The 25,593-nt window shown below is 38.2% G+C and overlaps 1 protein-coding gene across 17 annotated transcripts in view; it reads right to left on the reverse strand.

Annotated features, from left to right (window-relative positions):
* TENM2 (teneurin transmembrane protein 2) overlaps positions 1-25,593 on the reverse strand; it is a 961,638-nt gene that overhangs the window by 446,834 nt on the left and 489,211 nt on the right. The gene's annotated exons all lie outside the window — the stretch shown is intronic.

Raw genomic sequence — 25,593 nt, forward strand, 5'->3', positions numbered from 1 at the left:
AGATCATTTAACGCCTTTCCTTTTCTTTACCAAGGGTTTTAATTGACTTAAACAATTTTAACAAAAATGACAATTCACTTTTAAAAGCTCAGTAAGAATTTGAATCTGACAATCGGCAAAGGTTATACCTCCACAGTGCTACTGATACACCATTTCTTAGGCTCACAAAAAGAATGAGAACTATATAATCAGTTGTCTTTTGCTGTAGTCTGCTGGCTTTTATATTCAGGCTCTGCTTGCTACTGCTACTTTGAAAATATATTTGTAAAATTGGCTTTAATTATTAAGAACGCTACAGAAAGAGTCAATCCACAATATGGTAAATGTTAGAGTGGTAAGATTTTAAATTGAAATTCCAAGTGTCCAGCAACTAAGCGGGGCAAGCTGAAAAGAGTGGAAATTGCTACAATGATGGCCCTGAGTCAGTTTTTACATGCTGATTACCTACTGCAAATACCAGCAATTTTGATGGTCTTTGCCAATCTGTATTTTACTTATAAATATTTGCATAAAGGCAAAATAAGGCATTTTAAAAAGCCTCAAATCAGTTGTAAGAATAAAAACCAGCTGTATTTACTGTCCTCCTAAAAAGGCCCTGCTGCTCTACCAAAATTTGTGGTGCTCTATACCTATAGAAATTGTGATACAAGACTGCATTCACTTTTATCTTACCCTAAGTAATACTATTCTCCACAACTGTAACGGAGCTGCGCTATCCTATAGTATGCACTATCATATCATAATCTATTTAAAAGAACTGGCACAGCTACAATAAAAGTCATCCTTTTCTGTAGCTTGTTCTTTGCAAATCACCCAAATGCTAGCAGTTGAAGAGAGCCTTTGATTTCTTTTCATGTTGGCACTGTAAACCCCCTCTTGTTCGATACACACATATCCCTCAACTTCTGTCAAAAGCAAGAACAAATTTCCTAACCAAAACTGAAAAGTCCTTGGCTTTTCAAATGACTATAAATTGCATGGCTAAGTGCATATGGCCACAGGGCTGTCACAGTTACTTTTCTTGACAATTCATCATAGCATACTAATTCTGTAATATCATTACTGTGTCTCTTCTCACTGTACTGATCCAGCCAGTTAATTTAATCAACTAATAATAGATTCAGAAATGGATGCAAAGGGCCCTAGCACTTCAAATTATATTACTTGAGATGCACAGCAGTGAAAGCAACGTATCCTGTGCTTGCCATTAAATATAACCCCAGCAAGTTATAGTAAGGTGAAGATTTCCCTTTAAAAGGAAAAGAAAAAATATTTGTAGAAGTTCAGAAAAGGTCTTTTTAAACAAGATTAAAAAAAGCAGTTTATTGCACACTAAGCGTAACTTACAATTACATTGCATTAATTGGGAGGAAAAAATATAACCAACTATTTAATCAATTATCATAATTACTACAGGTAAGTTTCAAGTTAAAAAAAAAACCACTGCAGGAAAGAAATATATAGCTGTAGTCAAAGCTAAAGGTATATGATTAACTGCAAAGTGAGCCATTCAAACATGGACAATTAATTTTATTAAATTTTAATCTTCTCTGAAAATGTCAATGATGATTAAAACCACTATTCTCTAACATCTCAGTCCATTTTGCATGTCATGAAGACTAATACTTAAACTTTGTATGGTAAAAAAAAAAAAAAAAAACGTAACCCAAAATGTAGGCAAAACTGAAATGCAGTCTGCATCCAATTTTTGCTTATAAACCGCTGCGATCAAAAGTAGTCCACCATGAAATTTTGGAGTATGCACCACCGACTCGGATATCCGCTCACCTCAGCTAAGAAATCTACGCAATCCCAAGGGCACCCTGGGTGAGATGCCACAGACCTAAAGGCGGGGGGAGGCAAACTTTAAAGGCACTTAAAAATATGTGGTACTTCAGAAGGTGCTACGAGCTCTCAACAGTATTCTGACACATATATATATGTGCGCGTGCGAGTGCATCCCATTTACATATGTACATAACTGCATGTTCAAAGTAGTTGTACTCTTCATCACCAACATCCTTTACCTGTGCTGAGCTCACAAGACGCAGAGCAGAGCTCTTGCGCCCAACGGCACGAGGGGAGCACGGGGTGGCTGGTCCTGGCAGTGCCACCCAAAGCTCCTGACTGAGCTCCTTCAAGTCCCGTTTGCTCTATCCAAGTGTTAAAAAGGACAACGATGCCACTCTGGATGTGGTGTACTGCGAGGAGACCATGTTCAACAGGCCTGATTTCACACACTCCCCTAGAATTTTCGCCTTGAGATTAAATCTGGATGAATTGCCAATGGCAATCCAATTAATCTTTTGGGGAGCTCAGCCTGAAGTCAATGAATCTCTTCACTTGCTGAGGCATTTTGTGTATTGGGGCTTAAAACAAGGCAAAAGTCTGTTTCCTGATGTAAATAGAGTTAATGTTGGCAAAAGTCAGTGAGCAAGGGTGATAGAGATTTATAGACTTACTCTCTGGCCATGATTCAGGAAGGCAAATGTTTAACATTTTAAAAGCGATTAGAGGCCTCCAAAACGCAATGAATCTTCTGAAACTGCCAAAGCGCTCTCCCTGAAACGAGGGCGCCTGAATTCAGGCTTATAGTAAGGCCAGACTCACTATATATTTCTTAGAACACATTATGCAGAGATCACCGTGTGCTCTCGAAGGTGCCCAACGTCACTTCTTACTAAGCGCAATTATAATTATGCCTACCTAGTGTAAAAGCGAGGCATCTGCTTGAGTACCATAATCTAACAAAACAAATAATTTTCCTTTCATCAATATACAACAGCTTTGTTCATTACTGGGAAATGTTAGGTGGTGAAGTATTGAGTGCTATGCATTTTACGCTTAAATCAATGTACTGTCTTGCAGTTATGCCACCTAATGTGTTTTTAAGCCATGTGCTACAGAAATCAATGTGGTTCTTATTTGATATTCAGTGTTAAGTTCAGCCTCATAAATTTAGAATTGCACTCTGTTATTTTGATGGTTATGTATTAACCATGTCCTGTAAGTTTTATGATTTTATATTCAGACATGCAGTAAATCACGCCAGTTATACACAAATGGCATACGGTGGCTTTATTTTTACTGTCCATCCAGGAAGAGAAAGAAAAGCATGATTCATTTGACCTATCGGGGAAGAAAAATGCAGCATATCAGATAAATTTCAGAAGGTGTATCAGTAACAAAATTAGGCTCCATAAAATTTCACTGAGTCTTTTCTGAGACAAACTGATTTGCAGCAGATAAATGTGTTTGATATACTTCATCTTACCAATATTTTACACTGGGTCAGGCATGCAACAGTTCATCATCCTTCACAACACATCTCGCAGGTGCTGTGCTATTGTCTAAAAATCAAATGCTACACTGTAAATATTTTTTTTCTAAAAAATTGATACTGGTATACAGAATAAAAACGAAGCCTTTTCCCAGCAACTTCTAAGATGTTTGAATAATGGAAAAACTCTTTTTATGTGCTTATATTTTTCAAGTATCTAAATAAATTTCTCTTGTACAACAAGCCAGAAAACCAGCACTCTACAAGGTATGGGGTATTTTTTTTTGGTAAACTGAAATTTTATTTTTCTTCAAATTTGCAATTTAATTCCTTGCTATGAAACAAACCACAAGTTCCTAGACCACGCAGCCATACAAAGATTTTTTGCTCTCTTTATTAAATAAGTCTTCTCTTCACCATTTTATACGTTATTCTCCTACAACAGTAACATCACTGTTTATTCAATATATTTGAAAACAATTGTCACCTGTAGTTATTTTGACAATCGTTTTTCCCTTCAGCATTGTGCTGGTTTTGGCTGGGATGGCGTTAATTTTTTTTTCCTAACAGCTGCTGCGTTTTGGATCTGTGGCCTAAACACTGTTGCTTACACAGGGAGATTTTTGCTTTTGCTGAACAGTACTCACATAGTGTCAAGTCCCTCCAGTGCTCTTCACCCACCAGGGAGTGGGCTGGGAGGCACAAGAAGCTGGGAGGGGACACAGCCAGGGCAGCCGACGCCAGCTGACCAAAGGGATATCCCCCACCATATACTGTTGTGTTCAGCAATAAAAGCTAGAAGAAGCAGAAGAAGAAATAGGAGAAGAAGCAGAAGAAGGAGGAGAAGGAGAAGGAGAAGGAGAAGGAGAAGGAGAAGGAGAAGGAGAAGGAGAAGGAGAAGGAGAAGGAGAAGGAGAAGGAGAAGGAGAAGGAGAAGGAGGGACAGCGGGGAGGGCATTGGGAGTGATGGTGTTTGTCTCCTCAAGCAACCATTGTGCATGATGGAGCCCTGGAGATGGCTGAACACCTGCCTGCTGATGGGAAGTGGTGAATTAATTTCTTGTTTTTCTTTGCTTGTATACATAGCTTTTCCTTTACCTATTAAACAGTCTTTATCTCAACTCACACCTTTATTGCTTTTACTCTTCTGATTCTCTACCCTATCCTACTTTGGGGCAGCAAATGAGCAGCTTTTTCCCCAAACAGGTACAAAACAACCTCACGTACCACTGAACTGATGAGCACCACCAGATTCTTCCAGATCAAACGATGAGCCACAAGTGAGACAGTAATGTCCTTGAGTGACAGAGGACACTACATCAGACCTCTTCTATTGTCTTCCACTTTCTCACTTGAAATCCTGAAACTAAAATACTCTCATTTTCCAAGAGCCGTTACAGACTGAAAAGGCCATTTAAAATCATGGTGTGCAGCACTGTAATTTTTTTTTTAATGTCACTATGGCTTAAAAAATAAATGGATAAGAACCACAGAAAAGACTGTGTTTCTTCTGATAGCAATTCGAATCACAGAAAGTAATCTGACAGTACCTACAGTGTAATCCAGGAGGAAGAAAAGAAAGCTTTTCATTAAAACTAGTAAGGTATACACTGGGCATTTGCATGGATTCCTATCTAAAGGCACCTCAACAGTTCCTTGCCATAGCAGAATAAAAAGGTGTTAATTATTGTCATCCCAATGGGCTGAAGTCTACTGATCTGGGGGGAGGAGGCACTGTACTCATCTGACCACAGTTTACCCCATCAAAGTCTTGTGGAGTTAAGCCCTACGTGTTTTGAATTATGTTATTAGATCTATATTCCAGTGTATTCTGCACTTAAAACTTCAGAGTCAGCTCCACTACTACAGTAAAGAAAAACAACAAAGCATAAATGAGCCATGAAATGTATTAAATGAGGCACTATCAAACAACTGAGCCTGGATCTGCATGACTTAGGACAGGCAAGTGAGCTTGGTTTATTAGGCCCCACATTTTATACCGACTTGGTTTCATTTTTGAGCTTATTTTTATTAGCTGCTTCTGTTAATAAATGACTGAACAGATCTAATTTGGGTGAGCTACAAATTACAAAGAAAGCCACTTTTACATGGCCTTGTTTAGAGGAAACTGGTGAGAATATCTCCTGTTCCTGCCTATGCACCGGGATAACGGCTGCATACGAGTCCTGATGCAATGAATTCCTGCAGCATACCTGCTTATCAACTAGAACTGCAAACAACCTGTGGTAGAAGATCTATTACTAAGGCTATTCTGAATTTATTGTGAAGCTAAAATACACTTTATGTTACACGTTATTAAAATATGTTATGGCTTTTGATTTTTCATGCTTCTGCTGGTAAAATATCATCACCTGGTGCTAGGAATTAAAAAAAGAATTCTCCTGGGGCAGGATCTATTTATTCTGGAAGATGCATGAGTGCAGGGAGCTCTGTAGTTTTGGAGATCCACAGGTCCTTCTTTTCATCAAACAATCATTAAAGACTATAAAGTGCATTGTACACACAGAGAAACAACAACAATTGTTAAGAAATTCAAAATTACTGATAAGAAATATAATCATACTCAAATTAGCTGTTGTGGAGTTTCCTATACATATGGAGGTACTTGTACTCTTTTACAGAATTTTTTCCTAAAACACAACAACATGCTGTCAAGCAAAATTAGATGTTCTTATCTTCCAATTTTTACTATAATCCTGAGTCCTGATTATCTCTGCACAAACCACGTATAGACTCATATTTTGACAGTGGGAAGTGGGAAATATTTATAGTTAAAGAGAAGGAAAAAGGAGTGTGCTACGAAGTACGTTACATATAATTACCTCTTTCTACATGCAAAACATTTTTATTCATCGTATCTGGTATGTCGAAGGAGTTCACTGACATAGCAATTTACGGAAAGAATTCCCTAGAACTGCTGCAACTTGTTGATTGATTAAAAAACACAGAACAGTAATATGAGAACTGTGACAATTTTCTTTTGGAAAATACCGTGTCATTTTATGTTAACAGCTAAAGTCAATATCCAGCTAAATGTTGTTTCATAGAAACACAAAAATGAGAGGAAGGACAAGGGGGGGAGGGGGAGAGAGAGAGAGACCATAACATGGAAACAGAACTTTATTAAAACCATTAACCTAGAGGGTCCATTCCTCCCGGATTCCTTCAGGAAAAGAGGTTTTGGGCAGGTTTCACTAATATACCACTGGCCCACGCTTTAGCAAACCAAGGGGAGATATAAAGGCAGCAGCCTCTTGAAGGATAAAATGATAATCTGTGCAGCTTGTTTGCAATTTTGCTATACTGGCAGGGGAAAAAAAGGAAACCAAAACAAAGAGCAGGAATAGAAAAAGTAGTTTCCAAATTTTGCTGAATGACCTAGCCCTTGGCAAAGCAAGAAACTAGACTCTCTAGGAAAGAGTAGAGCTGGAACAGATCAACACAAGTGATTTTCACAGAGTGGGGTCATCACAGGTCAGACTGCATCAAAAAGTCAGGAGAAATGACTGCTCCAGACTCCCACTCTGGATCACACCTGCCCAGCAGCAGGCGGCAAAGATCAGCTTTTACGGAATCATTGGGTGACAGCCCGATGCATCCAGACTTTGTACCTGAAAAGCAGAAGGGGGAAAATTGCATCAAAGGACACACTGTTTTCTAAAAAGGGAGAGCAGGAAGATGCTCTGAAAACCTTCTTTCAGGTGTTCTCTTATCACGCTCCCTGAAGAAGGAAAGGAAAAACATACCCTTCACTACCTCCAGAGTCTTCCCACCACAGCTGTGCATCGGCACCAGCACTGCAGGGCAAAGCAGCCCAGGTTTACGCCGGTACCCTTGCACCTACAACAGGATACTGTTTCAACATCTGGCCATTGTATATGATGTTTATTTATATATCCAAGGTCACTAAAACTTGCTTCTGCTATATATACACCAGTACATTATATCCATCCTTTTAATTTCTCCTTCTCACTGGGAAAGCACTGTGCTTTAAAAAGCTGCAATGTATTTTTTTCTGAAATGTTATTCCTGCCTACCATGGGAAAAGATTTTCCAGCAGCCATTAGCTACAGCCATTTTCACATCTCATTTTAACAAGCTATAAAAGCAGAACAACATGCCAATTACATGAAATAATTAAAATGAGTGGGTACAAGATGGCTAAGAAAACCTCTTGCACTGCATATATTTGTTAGAAAGCGTATTAGGGTTTCACTAATGCATTTATAATCCTGCAGAACAGTCTGGCACATCTGCATCTTCAGTACAACAGAACAGCAAAGATGATACAATCCTTAGAGAATTTCTATTTGAAACAATTTTAGATCTGTTTTATGTGTACCAAGGAAGCTGCCAGTCAATCTGATCTTCAAACACGCTGAACTCCACAGAGGGAACCCTGGTAAACGGCAGACTGTTCACCTAACTGCATTTACTCTACATGAAAACTAGTTGCTGTATTTGGCTAATAATATGTTGCACATTTGGAACTTTGTTAAATACCTTAATTGTGTAGCAGAGAATAAAGCACTTAATTTACACAAAAGGACACAGAGGTGAATCGTATGTCTACATCTCAGAACATAATAAGTAAATTCACTGAACATATGGCTTATTAAATTTAATAGTTCCTTTCCAAGATGACTCTGATTGCCATGTTTTGAAAGATAGGATTTTAAAAAAAAATTCTTTTGGATATTTGCCGTTAAGCAGATATGCCATCTGTCTCTCCAAATGAAGAGAAACTCAAGACTTTGATTACTATTTTCCTAACCAAGATTTAGGGTAATGTATTTCTAGTACACTGATTAACTAGATCTGACATCACAACTTGGACCTGCTTATTATTCTCTTTCAAAGAACTACCCACATACGCGCACAAACGTACTGATACGCGGTGAGAGAAGCATAAGGAAGCACCATCACCTCCTGCATCACTCTCAATCACTGTTGGTGATACCGTGTTATTCAAATAGGCATCTTGTATTTTCACTCAAGTTTTAAGGAGACAGATGTCTAAAGGATAACACGCCAAACTGGACTTAGTACTTCTGTCACAAAATGCTCACGTTAAAAAAGAAAATAAGAAAGGAAGGCGTCTACAAATTTCATTGTAAAAATAAAGATCACAGATAAGACGCCGGACTGAGCAGATCACACAAATTCTGTTTATCAAAGGAAAAATTGTAGTAATCCTGACAGTATGCCAAATTTTTTTTAATTCACATATTTTATACTTCAAACTCTCAGAAGTTCAAGTCATTTTTCCTGTCTAGTTATTTCCCAGGGAAGCTTTTTTTGCTAGTAGCCTTCGACCCAACAGAAGCAGTAACTCACCTGTGTCTGAACCAAAACGATTATGTCATTCTCACTGATGAACGTATAGATTGTACTTCTACTTCTTAAGTCACCAAGTACCTCTTTCAAATCCGCATGAAGTGGGAGATAAGCGCAGGAGCAGTGACCAATGGACTTTTGCCCCTTAAATACTCATAGGGGCCAATAAGGTAACAAAGTGATCCAGTGGGTCCTTTCCAACCTGGTGATTCTATGATTCTATTTCTATTCTATGAAAGCCACCGCTACCACAGAAATACTGTACGGTTTGCTCCTGACTCTGGAGGTGAACAACACTGTTCATTTAAGTCATTTGAAGCTTCCATGGGCCTCTGGGGCATATTATGTTCAGCATGTTACAACAGAGCTGAACAAAAATAAATCCTTTATATAGTCAAAGGCACAGCGGAAAACCACAAGTGGTGAAAAACCAAAAATAAATAAAAACCAGGTTTCATCACCCGAGTTCTATGTATACTACAGAACGGGTTTATAACTACAACACTTTTCAGGTGTTTTCGTAGGTGTCTTAATCAAAGTATTAATCAAAGCAGCTTTTAAGACAGAGCTGGACTCCTAAGTAACGCCACCTCAAACAGGGAAAGGTCCACAAGGTCCCTTCGTGCCACTGGCTCCCATTGTGTAGCAGGTCAGCACGCATGCAGCTGGAAGAGCTCCCTTTTTTGTACACTACGGACAGAAATGGATTAGATGGAGGTTGTAATGCTATATAGAAGTTGTTTTAGAAGCTGGATTTTACGCTCATCTTTTTAAAATTTTCTTTTGTCCTTGGAGAGCACAGGCAAAGCAGAGGCTGCTGCACCCCTAAGGCTGGATGCTCATCTTCTGCCTAGACAGACCAGCTCTGGATCACACCTGCACAACAGCATATGAGCATCTTTTAACAGTGCAACACTGAAAGAAGCACAGAGTTAAAATAAGTATGTAAATACCTATAACCATACACCGGCAAAAGGAGAGTTGTGATATAGTTGAACATACTGAGACAGGAAACCATGTGCAAGAGGTAAAATCTGCAAGACAAGAACAAGGGCTGCAGAATAAGCAGGAAGATTGTCCAGACAAGCATGTTCCTTAAAATAAGATATGCTTTCTAGGAGGAAATTAAATGCTTGCTTTTGAGGGAGGAGGAAAAGAAACATAAAAGCATTGAAGAAGAGCGAGGAAAAACAGGGAAGATAAAGTTACTTCCTTTGGTTTGAGCTCCTCACTCACAAGGTCTCTGCAGCAGGCAGTTGCCCTTGGCAGCACCAAGCACGGTGAGCTCAGCTCTGGGTGCTGCACATGCCCCACTGGCTCAGCACAAGGCTGCTGAGCACCAGCTCCGCAAGAATGCACTGAACCACAAACAAAAGCCGAACAGTTATCATTAATGAACATCAACTGTACGGGGACCGGTGCTGTTTAATATCTTTATCAATGATATTGACAGTGAGATTGAGTGCACCCTCAGCAAGTTTGCAGATAACACCAAGCTGAGTGGTGTAGTTGCCACACTGGAAGGACGGGATGTCATTCAGAGGGACCTGGACAGGCTGGAGAAGCCAGCCTGGAGAAGTGAGGCTCTGAGAACTTAGTGAGGTTCAACAGGGACAAGTGTAAGGTCCCGCACCTGGGTCGGGGCAATCCCTGTTTTCAGTACATTTTTGGGGATGACGATTGAGAGCAGCCATGCAGAGAAGGACTTGGGGTTGCTGGTCAATGAGAAGGTCGGCATGAGCCTGCAATGTGTGCTCGCAGCCCAGAAGGCCAACCGTGCCCTGGGCTGCATCAAAAGAAGCGTGGCCAGCAGGGCGAGGGAAGGGATTCTGCCCCTCTGTTCTTCTCTGGTAAGATCTCATCTGGAGTATTGTGTCCAGTTCTGGAATCCTCAACATAAGAAGGATATGGAGCTGTTGGAACAGATCCAGAGGAGGGCTACAAAGATGATGGGAGGGCTGGAGCACCTTCCCTAAGAGGACAGGCTGAGAGAGTTGGGCTTGTTCAGCCTGGAGAAGAGAGGACTCAGAGGAGATTTTATGGCGAGCTTCCAGTACCTGAAGGGGCTACAGAAAAGCTGGAGAGGGGCTGTTCATAAAGGCTCGTGGGGATAGGACGAGGGGGAACGGGTATAAAACTGGAGAGGGGCAGATTTAGACTGGGCTTTAGGAAGAATTTCTTCACCATGAGAGTGGTGAGACACTGTCACGGGTTGCCCAGGGAAGCTGTGGCTGCCCCATCCCTGGAGGTGTCCAAGGCCAGGTTGGATGGGCCTTGGGCAGCCTGATATAATGGCAGGGGGTGTTGGAACTGAATGGGCTTTAAGGTGCCTTCCAACTCTAATTATTCTATGATTCTATGATCAATCTAAAAGAGTCTTGTTTTGAACTTCCAACCAGATGGATCATTCAAACACTCTCCTAACTGGTATACAAACACCCTTCAGCAGATATTCCGTTTCAGCACAGCAGGCTGCTCCCAGCCAGGAGTTCAGAAGTCACAGGTGGGAAGCAATGGTAACCACTGACTAACATTGGGTAGCTCAGCTCAAAGCGGTACCCGCTGTGCAAGGACTTCCCTTCTGATGCAGAACAAGATAAACGCAGAGAAGGTGCAGTGTAATGCTAGAAGAGCCTCAGCCAAGGAGCTGTGCAATACCATCACCCCATCAAAAGGGTCCTTCATCAGGACACAAACCCCAGGAAAACTCGGAGGCTCACCAGACACTGCTTTAGGTTTGCATCAAGCCCATGGTGTGAACGCAGTTCCCGTGCTGCCTGTTGCGGTCCCCTGTGAGAGCGTGCCTGGTTGAAAGACAATAATTCTAAAGTAAAAATATTACAATGAGGTATTTTTCCTTCCAAATATTTGGTTTGGAGTATGAAGCAGTACTCCAGCACATGTTCAACCAGCCTGATGCTCTTGCTGTCTCTAAATAAAGACTGCTTGACCAGGACTTTATGTTATCTCTTGTTAGAATTGCAGCCGACACGAATCTACCTAATGGCATAGATCTTCCATAGAAATTCTTGTATAAAATCATCAGAATTCACGTACTGAACTTTATGTTTCAATAGCACGTGAAAAAGTCTGTAAAAATGTTGCTTGTCATTTTACTTTCCCAGACTTCAGAAAAGAAAAGTATTTTAAGACCATCGGTACACGGAAATAATTTCATCCACTTTGCAACCATTTCCCAGACTTTTTTGTGCATTCATAAACAGAGCATGGACTACTTGCTAGTACACTCAGCACGGCGAGTGCTGTGCATGTTTATTTTAGGTTCCATATCTGCAATCATCACTTTTTTACGGCACTGTCATGGGTTACTAATTTGTATGCATGCAACCCAGAACTTTCCTTATTATTGATAAACCATAACAATTAAGTTACTCTCTGATTATTTCTCAAAACCCTTCTTAAAATATCATTAGCACTACTTAATTAAAACTTAAACAGACTTGCAGAACCAAATTTTTTATTTTAATTTTTGCAAAATTCCTCTGAATGTTCAGATTTACATAAGTATAGTAACAGACGACCAAGCTGTGGAATTTACCTTGCTTTCCATAAATAAGTAAAATAGACCTCAAATAATGAAATAAACTGCAACAAAGAGTATAAATTTAATTGCAGTCTATCTTTCTTTTAGAGGGATGGGCAGGTAAGAATTATCTATGAACCTTGTATGGAAAGCTGCACGACAAACTCTCCTTTCTGACTTCTAGCTTTTGTTGTAGCTGACCTCTTGGAATAAGTTTCACTGTATTTGTATTCTCAAGCAAAAATTATTAACTAATCAAATGGTAAATCCATATACAAATGCATTTGAAGCATGAATAAGTCACATAGGTGTTCACCTAAGAAATGTGAAACAGAAATTATCATAGCATTAGGCGTTTTGCTCCAGCATCTGCCTTTGGCTAAGTGTCCCATTGCTATGCGTGTCTGTTGGGCTTTTCTTAAATAGCACAATTTTTTCACAACAACAGAGTATCGGGTCTGTTGGTCATAATGTCAGAAATGTGCAGCTTGTGTCCATCCTCATAGATGTTGGCTGATTACTTTCAGTTTTAAGAATCACTTTTGTTTTTCTGTAAAAAAATTACAGGAAGATATAATTTTATTACTGATTTCCCTGCTTGGAATATAGCTTAAACAACTTGAGTGACACCAAAGGCTAATGCTGACCTTCTGAAGAGTCATTGCATTCCACCTGACTATTTTACGTCACAGCATTCTAACACCTCTCTAAATACAATGAAATACCTGATAAAATAAGGTATCTGTTATCACATCAATATTTTTGTTCTCATCATGCTCACCCTGACACAGTTCAGATTTCTAACAAGTGCATACGATACAGTTCCCATCTGCTATTTTATAGCAAACTTCTGAAAGTATGGTTTAGGTCTATGTCTATACTAATTTCAAAGTCACTGTGTGTTTTCTCTTCTCCCTCCTTGTGCAAGTTTGTACATCTTTATAACACCTTCTGATTAATTTATCACATAGTAAAGATTTTAAAAAATCATTATCCTTTTGATCTAAAAATCCTTATATTTCATCTTTAATATGTTCTTTAGAGAGGATCTTTCTGGAGAAGTTGCCACGTATGTTCTACTCCTCTGAGACATAACAGCGGAGCTCAAGTAAGACTTCAGGAACTTCAAATCACATTTAAAATTGTTTGAAAAATTCTGGTTTGTTAAAACAAAAATTATTTCATGCTAAGAAAAATGAGAGTGCTATTGCAGTCCATATGGTGCAAGAAGGCTAACAAAAAGGAAATACATAAACCTGATATTTGAAAGAGCATCAAAATGTATCACCACAGAAGTGATTTGAAGCATTTTTAACGTACAGTTATTTCATGAACTACATTCAAACAAGATGGAACAAAAGTAAAGAAAAGAAAAAGATTGATTACTACCAATGGTTTTACTAAGGTGATCACTATTTCTGTAAGATGATCTGCTCCTTCTTTTTTTTGTAACCATGCAAAGAATTATTCATATGCAAGAAAAAAATAGCCTTCGCTTTGCACAGTCACACTGCAATATTCAGCTTTATAAAGAGTGCTTTTAAGCCATCATGTGTCAAACAAAACTAGGAGATTATCTGGAGCCACATTAAAGTCTTAAGCTCAAGGCATTTTGTTATATTAAAAAAAAAAAAAAAAAAAAAAAGAGCCAAAAGGGAGAATAAATGGTCTTTCAGGCAAAGATTAGAAAATGCCACAGTATTCTTACCAAGATGGAAAATAATAAGAGAAAAATGTGGTGAAAAGTACCACTAAAGAAATGAAATGCTTAATAAAAAAGAAGGCTAATATAAACTACCAGGGAATTGAGCAAAGCCACTGAAGGCATGCGGGTACCTGGTCTACCTCCTTTACACGTACAATTATTGTTCTTAACGAAGCTGACTGTAAAGTCCTCAGATTTATGTTCAAATTGTCTCCCCACAACTCCAGCCTACAAGTTCAAGTGCTGCACTGCTAATTACTCCTGGAATGTTTTCTGAGGATCTGTAGCAAAGCAGCTGGTCTGAGGATAAGATAGAGAACACTGATTATTAATGTCTGCCTGCTGCGGTTATAGGTCAGTCTTCTAACATTTATCACAGGTCTCTCATTTATCTTTTTCTCTTAAAAAACAGAAGTGTCATACAAAATATCATGAGTGTAATCAAATCAGGCTGCCTTCATCTGTCCGGTTACCCAACGAGGTATAACGTACTTAATTAATTAAAATCAACCACAAATCTGAAAACATAGGTGAAATTATGTTTTTAAATGAAATGTTCATTTTCAAAGATGAGTTTGGATTTTGATACTAACACAGCCATTACAGTGCTCCATTACGTACAGAATGTCCTTACTTCTGGGTAAGGATATTAAGTCCACAAAGAGAGAGTCCACAGGGGAAAGGACTGTAAGTCCTGATTGAAACAGACAGAGGACAGGCTTGGAGCGTGATCCAATCCCAAAAATTAGGATTAAACTGAATATGGGCACCCATCTTCACATACTCTTCAGGAAGTCAAATTACAGGTCAAGAAACGAAGTATTGCAAAGAATAAAAACTGGCTAAGTATCACACTAGAAGTGGTCTTGAAGTATGCAGTAATTACGCAGAAAATTAGAGCTGGCGAATTAATCCAGATGATAAAGACTCAAGGAGTCTTTGAGCAGCTACCCAGGGATATACTGACAAGACTGAGTAGGTAAGGGTTATTATTTCACTATTTAATACTGAAAATGCAGAGAACTCCGCAAAGGAAGGAAATGAACTGAATTATTTATTTATATTGTTAGCTTTAAAAATAACTATGAAATGCATAAAAATGAGAAAGTAAAACTCCAAACATTTGTATCTCATTCACAAACATAAAACACAAATAGAAGTCATCAGTTCCTAGCAGTCAGGTAGCATTCTCTGGCATACGAAGCCTTCAAGAGCAGCAGCTTAGAAGGTTTGCTGTAGTAAGAAGTTATTAAAGAGTACATCAACATTTATATGCAGATGAAAGCCATCAAAACTTATTCTCTATGTTGCTATGGTGTACTTTGGAGAAACAGCATACACATGTGGTTAGTAAAAACATTATTGATGGCAGACTACTTCTTGCACAGGCCAGTTGTTCCACTGGCTGTCCTAAACCTCAGCTTTTGATGAGTTTTCCTTGGATTCCTCTTTCCCTTGCAGTTCATGTCCCACTATTTGTTCTCTCTCATCTTTTCATACTGCAGGTCTTAGCTGCTACCTAACCACCCTTTCTAGCCCACGCCTTCCTTTTATGTGTTGGATAAAACTCTCCAGGAATGACTTTTTAGCACAAGTGTTAGTGATGCTGTGGTTTACTCAGCAAAAAGATCTCTACAAAAGACAAGCTCCACTCTGTTAAGCAATCGTATCCATTACCTTGGTTTGTTCTTATTCACATAGAGCTTTATAACTTAAAGCTTTAACATTATGTGGGAGATAAAAAAACAGCATACAATTGCTTAAAAATATTTCCCCTCTTTTAGAAGAAGACTGGAAAGAAGAGTAATAACTTCATTGCAATTCATCTTATTTCAAGCTTACTAAATGGAATTGTTTTACGGAAAAATGATAAACTCATTTCTTATCTAGTACCATTCAAGGTTTTTTTTAAAATAAAAAAACAAAAACATTTTTTTCCCCCAGGAATCATGATTACTCATTCTTACAGCTCAGCATCTGAGGAAACAGAAGTTATATTTTCACTCTTGAACGCTAATTTGATGTTGAGCAAAGTCCCTTAACCATTTGTGTGAAAAAATCCAACTGCTACCTTTCAATATTTCTGAATGACAGTCATGGCTCTAAGCAAACAAATGATGCTCACATATTGTGCCTTGCCTACAGGCATGTTGTTATAATTGAATGATTTTATGTTTTCTTACAAGACGGGATCTCAGTTTCAATAGGGCAAACACGACAAGGAAGTATCGGCTTCCATAGGTATCTTCAACTTCCAGGCAGATAGAATTTCATCAACGGAATGGCCTTCCTCTCCATACCAGCAATATGCTACTGGAAAGCCTTAGAAGGCTTGACCTGTCAGCAGTTCCAAAAATCTCAAAAGCCATCCTTCCCATTGAATTGTTGCTCAGCTGTAAATTGTGTCCCAGAGAGATGTTATTTGAAGGCCCTCGGTAATACCAGCATGGTTCTGTATAAATAAAACGTAAAAAAGAAGTACCCAAACTTTGTCTTTCATCTTAGCCTAAAGAAACTAGCTAAGTTCCTATTTTTATTTTGTTTTCCTGGAGAGCTGCATTGTGTATTTGGGAGCACAGAGAAAATACCAAAGGAAGTAAGGTATAAATACAAGTCCATCTTGCATCTAAATACAGTCTGATACGCTTCAGGAATGAACTGTACCTCTGATATATTCCATAAATCAACTAAGTTCCTTAGAGTCCAGCTTCTGTAAATGTCTCTCAGACCCCACCACCTGACTACAGATCACTGTACAACCACTGACTTAGGTGGACACCTACAAAACCAAGGCTATTACAAGCATTTTTAAATAATACAAAAAGGACTTTTTGTATTATTGGGTGCCTTGAGGAATCGGAACAGAGAATATCAGCTACTTTGTAGTAACTATACCTCCTTCTGAGACTGCATTCACAAATAAAACTGCCTCCTGGTATCAGCATTGTTCTTCTGCACAGTAGTACGTACCTAGAAACGTAAGGTAATTTCCTCGGTAAGAAATGACTGATGCAGGGTTTGTACACACCTACAGTGTAAGTAATGGTAGTTAAATGCATTCATGTAATCAACCCAAGTGGTAACCAAGAAACAGCTCCTCTTTAGGACATGGCTGTTCCAACTACTGCTTGATTTCCCGAAACCAACAACACCTGAAGAATGGAATTTACACACAGCTTTGCTACCAGTTGTGCAAATTGTTCTCCATAAGGCCACTTTTTCTTGCCACTGCTTCACACAGCTAAAGAAAGAGGTACCGTTTAGAAGCAGTACCTCTGCCAAAATTCAGGGTTTTTTAGCACAAGAATGTGGAAGATCACAGCAATGGCACCCTCTGGTGACAAAGCGTAACACATTATAATGAGATAAATTATTCAGCCTGAAAAAAAACCTTTAAAGCTACTGCTTCATGTAAAAATATTAAGTGGAAAGCATTCCTACAGCAAAAGTTGCAAAACGTAGGTGGTTATTTTTCAAAACAAGAATAACTAGCCTTCAATAGTAGGCAAATTGAATGAAAAGGCAAGTTCTTCAAGATGCTTCCATTTCTCCAGTACCATCGTGAATTTCTTTTATGAGTTCCAGCCTAATCTGATGTCCTTTAACCATCAGACAAATCATAAACTAAAAAAAAAAAAAAGGCTCTGTTTTTATCCTAGGTAGTATTTAATGTTCACATACGGTTAAGATTTCAGCATGTTAACTGCAGTGCTACCAACAGCTTTTGAGATGTTGAATATTGATGAGAGGTCTGTGAGCAAAGACAACAGGTGAGTGTTTTGGAAGTGGACAACAGCTGCTCATAAGGAATCTTTTACTTCATTCGAGAGGCAGAAATCCAGCCTTCCTGAAGCACTGCCAATCATATCCATAGCTTCTTACAGCAAGACTGTCTGTATCAGCAATTTCGAATGCTACAGAAAGACTGAATGAATACATAACAGTATTTCCCTTATCAATGTCATGGAAGGAGACTGTGAACAGTATATGTAAAACCTGAACTTAAGCGGTTGTCTTTAAGTTGTCTTAATCTATATGAAATATAGTGAAATTAAAAGCAAAGAAAACATTTGATTTCCAGATTGTTCCTAAACTATCTGACAGAAGTCATCCAATCCTGCCAGGATCTTCTAAAAAGTTGAGCCACAAAAAATCTTAATGGGTAAAAATGTAAAACCTGGGCTCATGAATTATATTTCTTCTTTGATCTAAGGAACAGAACTTATGGCACACCTTTATCATTTACTGCTTCAGAGGTAAGTAAAAAATAAGTTTTTTAATAAAAGCGAGTAAAGTAATCATCTCTCTCAAAACTCAGTACTTACGGGATTATTTAGTTTTCAACAGATTCTGTTTATTCTAATACATGCATACTAACACTTTGGCACTAAAAGAGCGGTGGTAAAGTTTCCTATCCATTTTCTACCTGAAGAGGAATTCTTTTCTACCTGAAGAGAATGCTACATTTCAACATCACATTAACAATCCATTCAAAGACATTTTCTTCAACAAGCTGCCAGATTCCAAGGAAAGAGCAGTGTGTAAAGTATAAACACAAAGCATATAAAATGTGATATTTAGCAACAGCAATGATATTTACACAGCCATATGCGTGTGTAGTTTTATATACATGGCAAATAGGCATTCACTGCACTATCAGAGTTCATTGGTCAAACTCAGGCCAAACTTCATAAACGAAAGGTTGATTAGAAAAAACAGTATGTGCATTGACCTATTTATGCACTGATCAGTGCAATATGCAAGTCTTTGTAATTAGGAAGATTATTAATAGCGGGATATGCTAAATAAGCAGAGGTGCCAGTATGTGGCTTGAGAAATTTAGAGGAAGCTTTGGTTAAATGTCACAGTCTTTAGAAAGGCAAGACAGAACATCAAATCAGTGCATGGTTTCCTGTGATTCGTGCCTCAGTGTACAAGAGAAATGTGAAATGCGTACTTTTTTTGTGTTTGACCGTTGTAAATGTTGTTAAACATCACATAAAAGCAAACCTTCCTGTGAAGTTTTTATCACTCATCAGCCACTCACAATACATTTATTACCAAGCTGGATTAACTTTATCAGATACACATCTCTGTTACAGAAAAGTATAAAAAGGCATTATTCTAACTCAGTTATACTTTGAACAAAGGCGCTGCTGCTTGCTTACCTGGGTGACCTGTGTCATCTAAGTTTACTTTACTAAAACTAATAATTGACAAACTGAATCATGTGCTGTAATGGAGTTCTTGTTAAACATAGTTTCATCATTTCTCTCTAGCAGATTGAAAGGCTCATAATTAAAATATTAATTGAAAAATCTCATGGTTATTTTGAGAGTTTTTTAAAAAGCTCTCCATGTTCTGACCTTCACATAATGATGTAGATACAGCTGCACGCAAAAGCTCTTTCCCTATGGATTCAGGAAAAAGGAAGATCACAGCTAGCCTCAGCAGTTTATGAGCCCAGCTGCTGCAGTATCTTCCAGGTAGCCTTAATTCACCAGCCTGCATTTCTGTTTCCTTCAGTTTTCTGCCTAAATACTGGATTTCCTGGGTCTCAACTCCCGGTTGCTTTGGTTCGTGCAGTTAAGTGGGGGTCATTCATATAACCTTGAAAAAGTCACTCTGAAGAGAGAGCTTCAGACAGGTCCTTGTATGGTAAATGAACAAAAAGCACAGTGGTTAAGGTCCAGCAGCCAGAGGTGGCATAGACTGTGGTAGTGCTACTGAAATCGCTGGCATCCCAGAGAAATGTCAATTTAAAGATTTTACGGACACCGAAGCCCTGACTTGAATGAATGGGCAGGGAGATTGCAGACACCCATGGTGTAAGACCTCACCAGACCATATATTAAGATTTTTTTGTTTTCACACTCCATCCATTTCTTCTGTGATCACAAGGGCTAGAAATACATATATCTGTGGGAAAATAAAAACTGGAGATTTTGGTACACATCTCCCTGGCCAACACTGAAATGGCTGCCAAATTGCTAAATGCCAGTTAGACACAATTGAATGTCAAAATACCTTTCTTTTCTTACACTTTTAGGAGACAAAGAGCTGTCACTCTTGCCACACATCCATCTCTAGAATATCACTAAACACTGTGTTCCAGATAGTATTTATTTAGCTCTTTCAATATACTTCTATGCTCAACACTACCATCACGTCACTCTCCAACCTACGCTACAGTGGTACTGGGTGACATTAAAATTGTAATAAAAGTTTACGATTTGATATACTGTCATTTCATATTTTTATCTTCCACAAGGCTTTATAATTTACCAGTGTTCCATATCCATTTTTTGTCCTTAACCCTATCACCTAGCCTCCCCCTGAACCAAACGCATAAACCATTTACCTGGACAAAATTGTAGTCGATGTGTAGTTAAGTCTTTAAAAGTCATTCCTGCTAGTCAATTCCCTCATTAGGAAACCACTTCCTATCAGAAGTGCCCTCAGGTTTTGAGAGCACATCAAAATTGGATCCACTTAAGCAACCGAGCTTTGATACTGTGCTTAATGACTTTCTAAATTTGTCATTTACAAAGTACTTTACAAGCTTTCCTAAAGAAGAGATGAAGTATGCCCATGCACGAGCTAACCTCCCTAGCACTCCTTCTTCAGAAGTCTCATTGATGTATGACGTATGCGATTCCATTTTCTGAGCATATGACATTTCATTTAAATCTCATGATTTCCTTAGGACCATCTGGACACTTTCTCAGTTATGAACAGATCGTACAAAGTGTAGCAGCTCTTCCTCTCTTCCCTCTCAGTTCTGTCCCTCCTGCTGTTTCCAAGCTACCTGAGCTGATCTGGGAGCGAAACGGACACACATTCCCAGACAGTACGAACAACTGAAATTACCATTCTGTTATGCAATGAACAGTAAGTTTACAACCTCCTTGCTTCTTCTTGCACATAAAACATAGATAACTTATCTCAAAATGATAAGGGCATATTGTCTTTTTCCCCCCAATTAAAACTTCACAGATCTGCTCCAACTGTATCACCATTGTTTAAACACCCCATTTTAACACGGAAAGTCTTTCCCACAGGCAAAAACAAGTACTTCTTAGCAGGAATACTTAGAAAGCAAGCTTTACCTCCCACTTTTTTAACCTAAACAGAATTCTGTCACTGGGAAGGTTAAAACCTTGTACTTTCAAGCTGGTCTTACCACTCCGAGACATTAGCGCGCATACAACAAACCCAAAATCTTCTGAAGAGTAGAACCACAGTTTCACCATAACCTTTTCTGCAAATTATGAAGTGTGAAATAGAAAGCTGGATAAAAACTGAAGTAATAAAATACTGAGAACAAGATGTCAATATTAAAACAGTAAAAATAAGAAAATAAACTCTTCTGCAGTCATCTGATGGTCTGATGCCTTTTTGTACACTCTGTGATGTGGTTATATCTTTTCTTTTCCACTCTAAGCCTGTTATTCAACAACATACCAGGAAAAGCCCACATTATACTGCTAGGAAAACTGAAGCAAGAAAATATGGGGTCAGTTTGAATTATGAGGTGGTATTTTTTAAGATTTACTTTACATAGGCATTTGAGAAACATCTATATGAAATCACCACCGAAAACTTCATAGCAGGAGGAAAAGAAAATAAAATTATAAACTCCCTAATTTTTCATAAGATTCAATCAGAAGTACAACACATAAATACAGTTTCTTAAATTTCATCTCGTAATTATCCTGACATGGTTTTACTTTATTTACGGCAATTTTTTTTAATAATAAGTGATATCCACATGTATGGTATTGTCTGCTATTCAAACCTCTAATTACTACAATAAAGCCATCACCAAAGTAACGCAGAAAAAAATCATAGAATTCTTTGCCACCAATATGTCTAGCAAAGCAAATACTGATGGCTATGGAACCTGAAAATTCTATGAAGCATCCTTCAGGACTTTTCCATGTGACTTAAATCTTCACCCCTAACGCTGGAGACAGGCTGCCTCCACTGCAGTAGAGAAGACTGGAAGATTAAGTCAAGACTCTCCAGGTTGACTTCAACAATACACCCCTTTTCTACAGCTTCCCAGGTACAGCTGAGCTATCAACATAGAAATATTACCATAAATTCAAAATCATTTGCTTTTTATAGGCATTACCTATAAAGAGCTACCAAAATCAGTGGTTTATTGCAGATTTCTTTAAAACACACACCCAGACTGCCAAGGTGTGACCTGTTCCCCTTGTTTTGCAGAAGTTTGAGATTGCTTTATTTCTCCTCATTCATTCTTGTCTTGCTGCTTAATTCAGAATCACTACTAGCAAAATAAGCATTCCTTGATCACCTTTTTGGTCTGCCATCACTTTAATAACTCAGTTTCAGTCCTGGAAATTCTACTTCTTCCCCAAGACAGCTTTTTTTTTTTTTCTGACACACACAAATGTAAACCAGAAACATCTCAAGGGTTTGATATTATAATATCAGTGCCATAATGATCAACTTTTTATGTAATGTTCATTCTAGCGGTGATATTATCCATTATACTATAATGGTACTAATACAAAAAGTGTCAAGGTTCTTCACAAACTTCTACCAAAAAAAAAAGTCACCAACACATTCCAGATGTTTTCTCTTTCACAATACAAGAATCAATACATCGTAAATTCCTGTCAAATTCAAAGCTTTCTTTGTGGATTCTCTTTGGGTCTATTAGTTCATTTCAGTGATCTGCTCAGAGTTCACACGCTACTTTTCCCTTCTCTTTCCTTCTCCCCCGGATTATGTTTTCTCTTCTGTATCACTGGGGTTGTTCAACTTGTAATTCTCATCTGTTTAATGTCATTTGAGTTTAATTGCCTCCCTAACAGGCTGTAACCAGCCATTCAATAACTGTGAAGCCAAGAAAAGAGAAGAGAGAAGATGGCAGATGTGTGGCAAAAGCATTCTGTACATCAATTCTCCTTAATTATGACCGATCTGTTTTGACGGATTTTTAAATTGAAAGGTACTTTATTTTACAATGGGTTTTATATTTTTGAGAAGAACATAATTTTCAACCCAACTTAAAAAGAAGAACAACTGCTCTATGAAGGGGGGAAGGGGAAGGGGAAGGGGAAGGGGAAGGGGAAGGGGAAGGGGAAGGGGAAGGGGAAGGGGAAGAAAATAGCTCCAGAAAGTACTTGCGTCAAGGTCACCACCTAAACGTAATCAGTCCCTAAGCTTTACTCTGAAAGCAGGAATACTGTAGGCTTAGGAAAGAACACATGACAACTGATGTCAAACATTACTTCAGAAAAGTTTTTCTCGATGTTTAGGAATAAGCAGTTAAAGGATTTAATAAAAAGAAACTAAAGGTAAGCACTCAGGAACCCTCTGGTATATGCTCTATATGCCCTCTGTACTGGTGGGTCCCTGAAAATAATTCTCTCTACAAAGCTGGCACAGGACGTCAGAGGTGAGCTATATTTCTAATTGGCTTTTTACACTTACATGTTTCAGAAAAAGATTAATTTCCTTAAAGCTTAAAACTCAATACATCACATTGAATTACAATTTGGTGACAGATTTGCTGTTATATTCCTATTGTCATGTCTAAAGAAAACATGGCCAGGTTGAGACAGTAATAAAAGCTGTGAGATATGATAAGCTTAATCAGACTTGTGAAAATAAAAGTGTTGCTTTTCAAACTGGGTCATCAATAAGGTGTTTTCTTAGGAAGAACTTTAGAATATCAAATAAATTATCGGATTTAAATGAGTTTCAATTATTTCAATTTATCTATAAGCATTTCAAACCTGCTACTATTTCAAGGTTCACAATAAAATTAAATCATACTAAATCTCAAAATGTAGAAAATGGTCATAAGATTTGTGAATGGATTTGAATGGGAAAAAAAAATCATTGTTAGAACAATTTTTCAAAATTAAGCCTCTCCTGTGCTGCTTAGAGATGTACTAAAAGAGAGAAAATAGATTTACTATTACAAGAAAAGTAAAGGGTAAGGTGTATGGTTTGGTTTGGTTTTCTTAAGTACAATAATATAAATTGTGATGACATCTCATTATTAAAAAAATGTCACTTTTTGGAGTTGAACTACTGTTTCAAAACACAACAGTTGAACCGTGTCAGAGTAAAAAAGCTTCAATGACACTTTAAATAAATTCACAGGTCTATGCATGGTGAGCTCCCTCTAATATTGCTAGGCATAAATGGATAAAATCTCATACCAAGAAATGTCTTGGTTTATGATAGTATCCTGCAAATCTGAAACCATATCAGAGAGTGAATTTCTCTTCAAGTATAGATTCTTGTTGCTTCCTCTTCAAGACAAGTACCTAGCAGGTTATTGATTTGCTTCTGAAGGACACAGTGTTTATTATGTAGGAAACCACTGCTGGGCACAGGCGTGAGAAATTAATGATGGTTTTCTAAGTGTCCACACTGCGGAGCTGAACCAGTGGGGCAGCTGTCAATCTATATGATAATGCATCCCAAAACTTCATAAAACCAGCCATGTGAAGAAGCATTGATTTTCGAGCTAACCAGGATCTGTGAGAGAGCAAGACTAAAAACTTTACTCAAGTTAACACCTCTGTGTGTGGAACAGTTGCTGCCTACTTACATTAGTATTTTTTTTTTTTTTAAACAATCGAACATACAGAAACTCTCATTACAAAAACCTTTCCACGTAGAAATGAATTCCACATACTGGTTTGTTTCCTCGTGTTGTTGATCATGACCTTCTCTCTCTTATTAACATCAGTGTTAGAATAATTACCTATTCAAGGTGGATTCACTGCGCTGTATTTCTCAGTACTTTAACGATTCACTTACTTTAAGGCAGAAAACAAAACGCAAGCAAACAGACTTGTTCTTTTATTAATGCCTATGACAGTATCTATAAAAGTAGGTCTGGAGATTAAATTTTCTCAGACAAAATCTGTGGCACAGTGCTTCCACCGAAATGGAGACAATCACCTTCAGAGAAGTGAATTCATGCTACAGAAATGAATCCCAATTGTTTTTCATTTGGAATTATGCACAATTATGCCTTATCAAAACCATACTCATGTCAATGGAAGTTGTTGTATTTTCTGAGACTGGCATTATTAAAAAAAAAGGAAAAAAAATCATGTATCCTGCTACGCGTAGTGAGAGGAGAGATTGTTCAAAGATTCAATTTCAATAAACAAAAGAAGACTGCTGCTACAAACAAAATCAACTGCGCTTTTCCAAGCTTTTTTTTCTCAATATAAAAACTGTAATTCCATTTTGCCTTGTTCGCTTTGACAAGCAGTCACTTGTGTTTCAAGTGCTGCGCACACTGGCGCTGCTGCATCAGTGACCATGGGGAGGAGCCTAGCAAACAGCTGGAAAAAATCCTCTTCTGAGCAGCACCTAACATGGAACAAATTAACTTTTATCACAATTAACATGAGTAGCAGAGAGCTGGTTTCATCAGCGACCGACATCTGTCTGAATGGTTGCTGTGACGGCGTAACAGTAGGGAGATTCCTCTTCAAATTCTCAGAACGGCAAGTATCAAGACCTTTAGTTCATATTTTAACTAAGCTGCATTTGCACCTTCATCACCCTGAAGGACGGAGGACAAATTCCTGCGAATCCATTTTTCCTCTCCAGTTTAAGTTAGAAGTATATGAGCACAGAAGATTCCCCAGGTACAAGCTTTTGGCTGATATACAAAAAGAACATGATCTGGTTTCTATG

Source organism: Cuculus canorus, chromosome 14 (assembly GCF_017976375.1).
Source record: "Cuculus canorus isolate bCucCan1 chromosome 14, bCucCan1.pri, whole genome shotgun sequence".
In the NCBI taxonomy this organism is placed as follows: domain Eukaryota; kingdom Metazoa; phylum Chordata; class Aves; order Cuculiformes; family Cuculidae; genus Cuculus; species Cuculus canorus.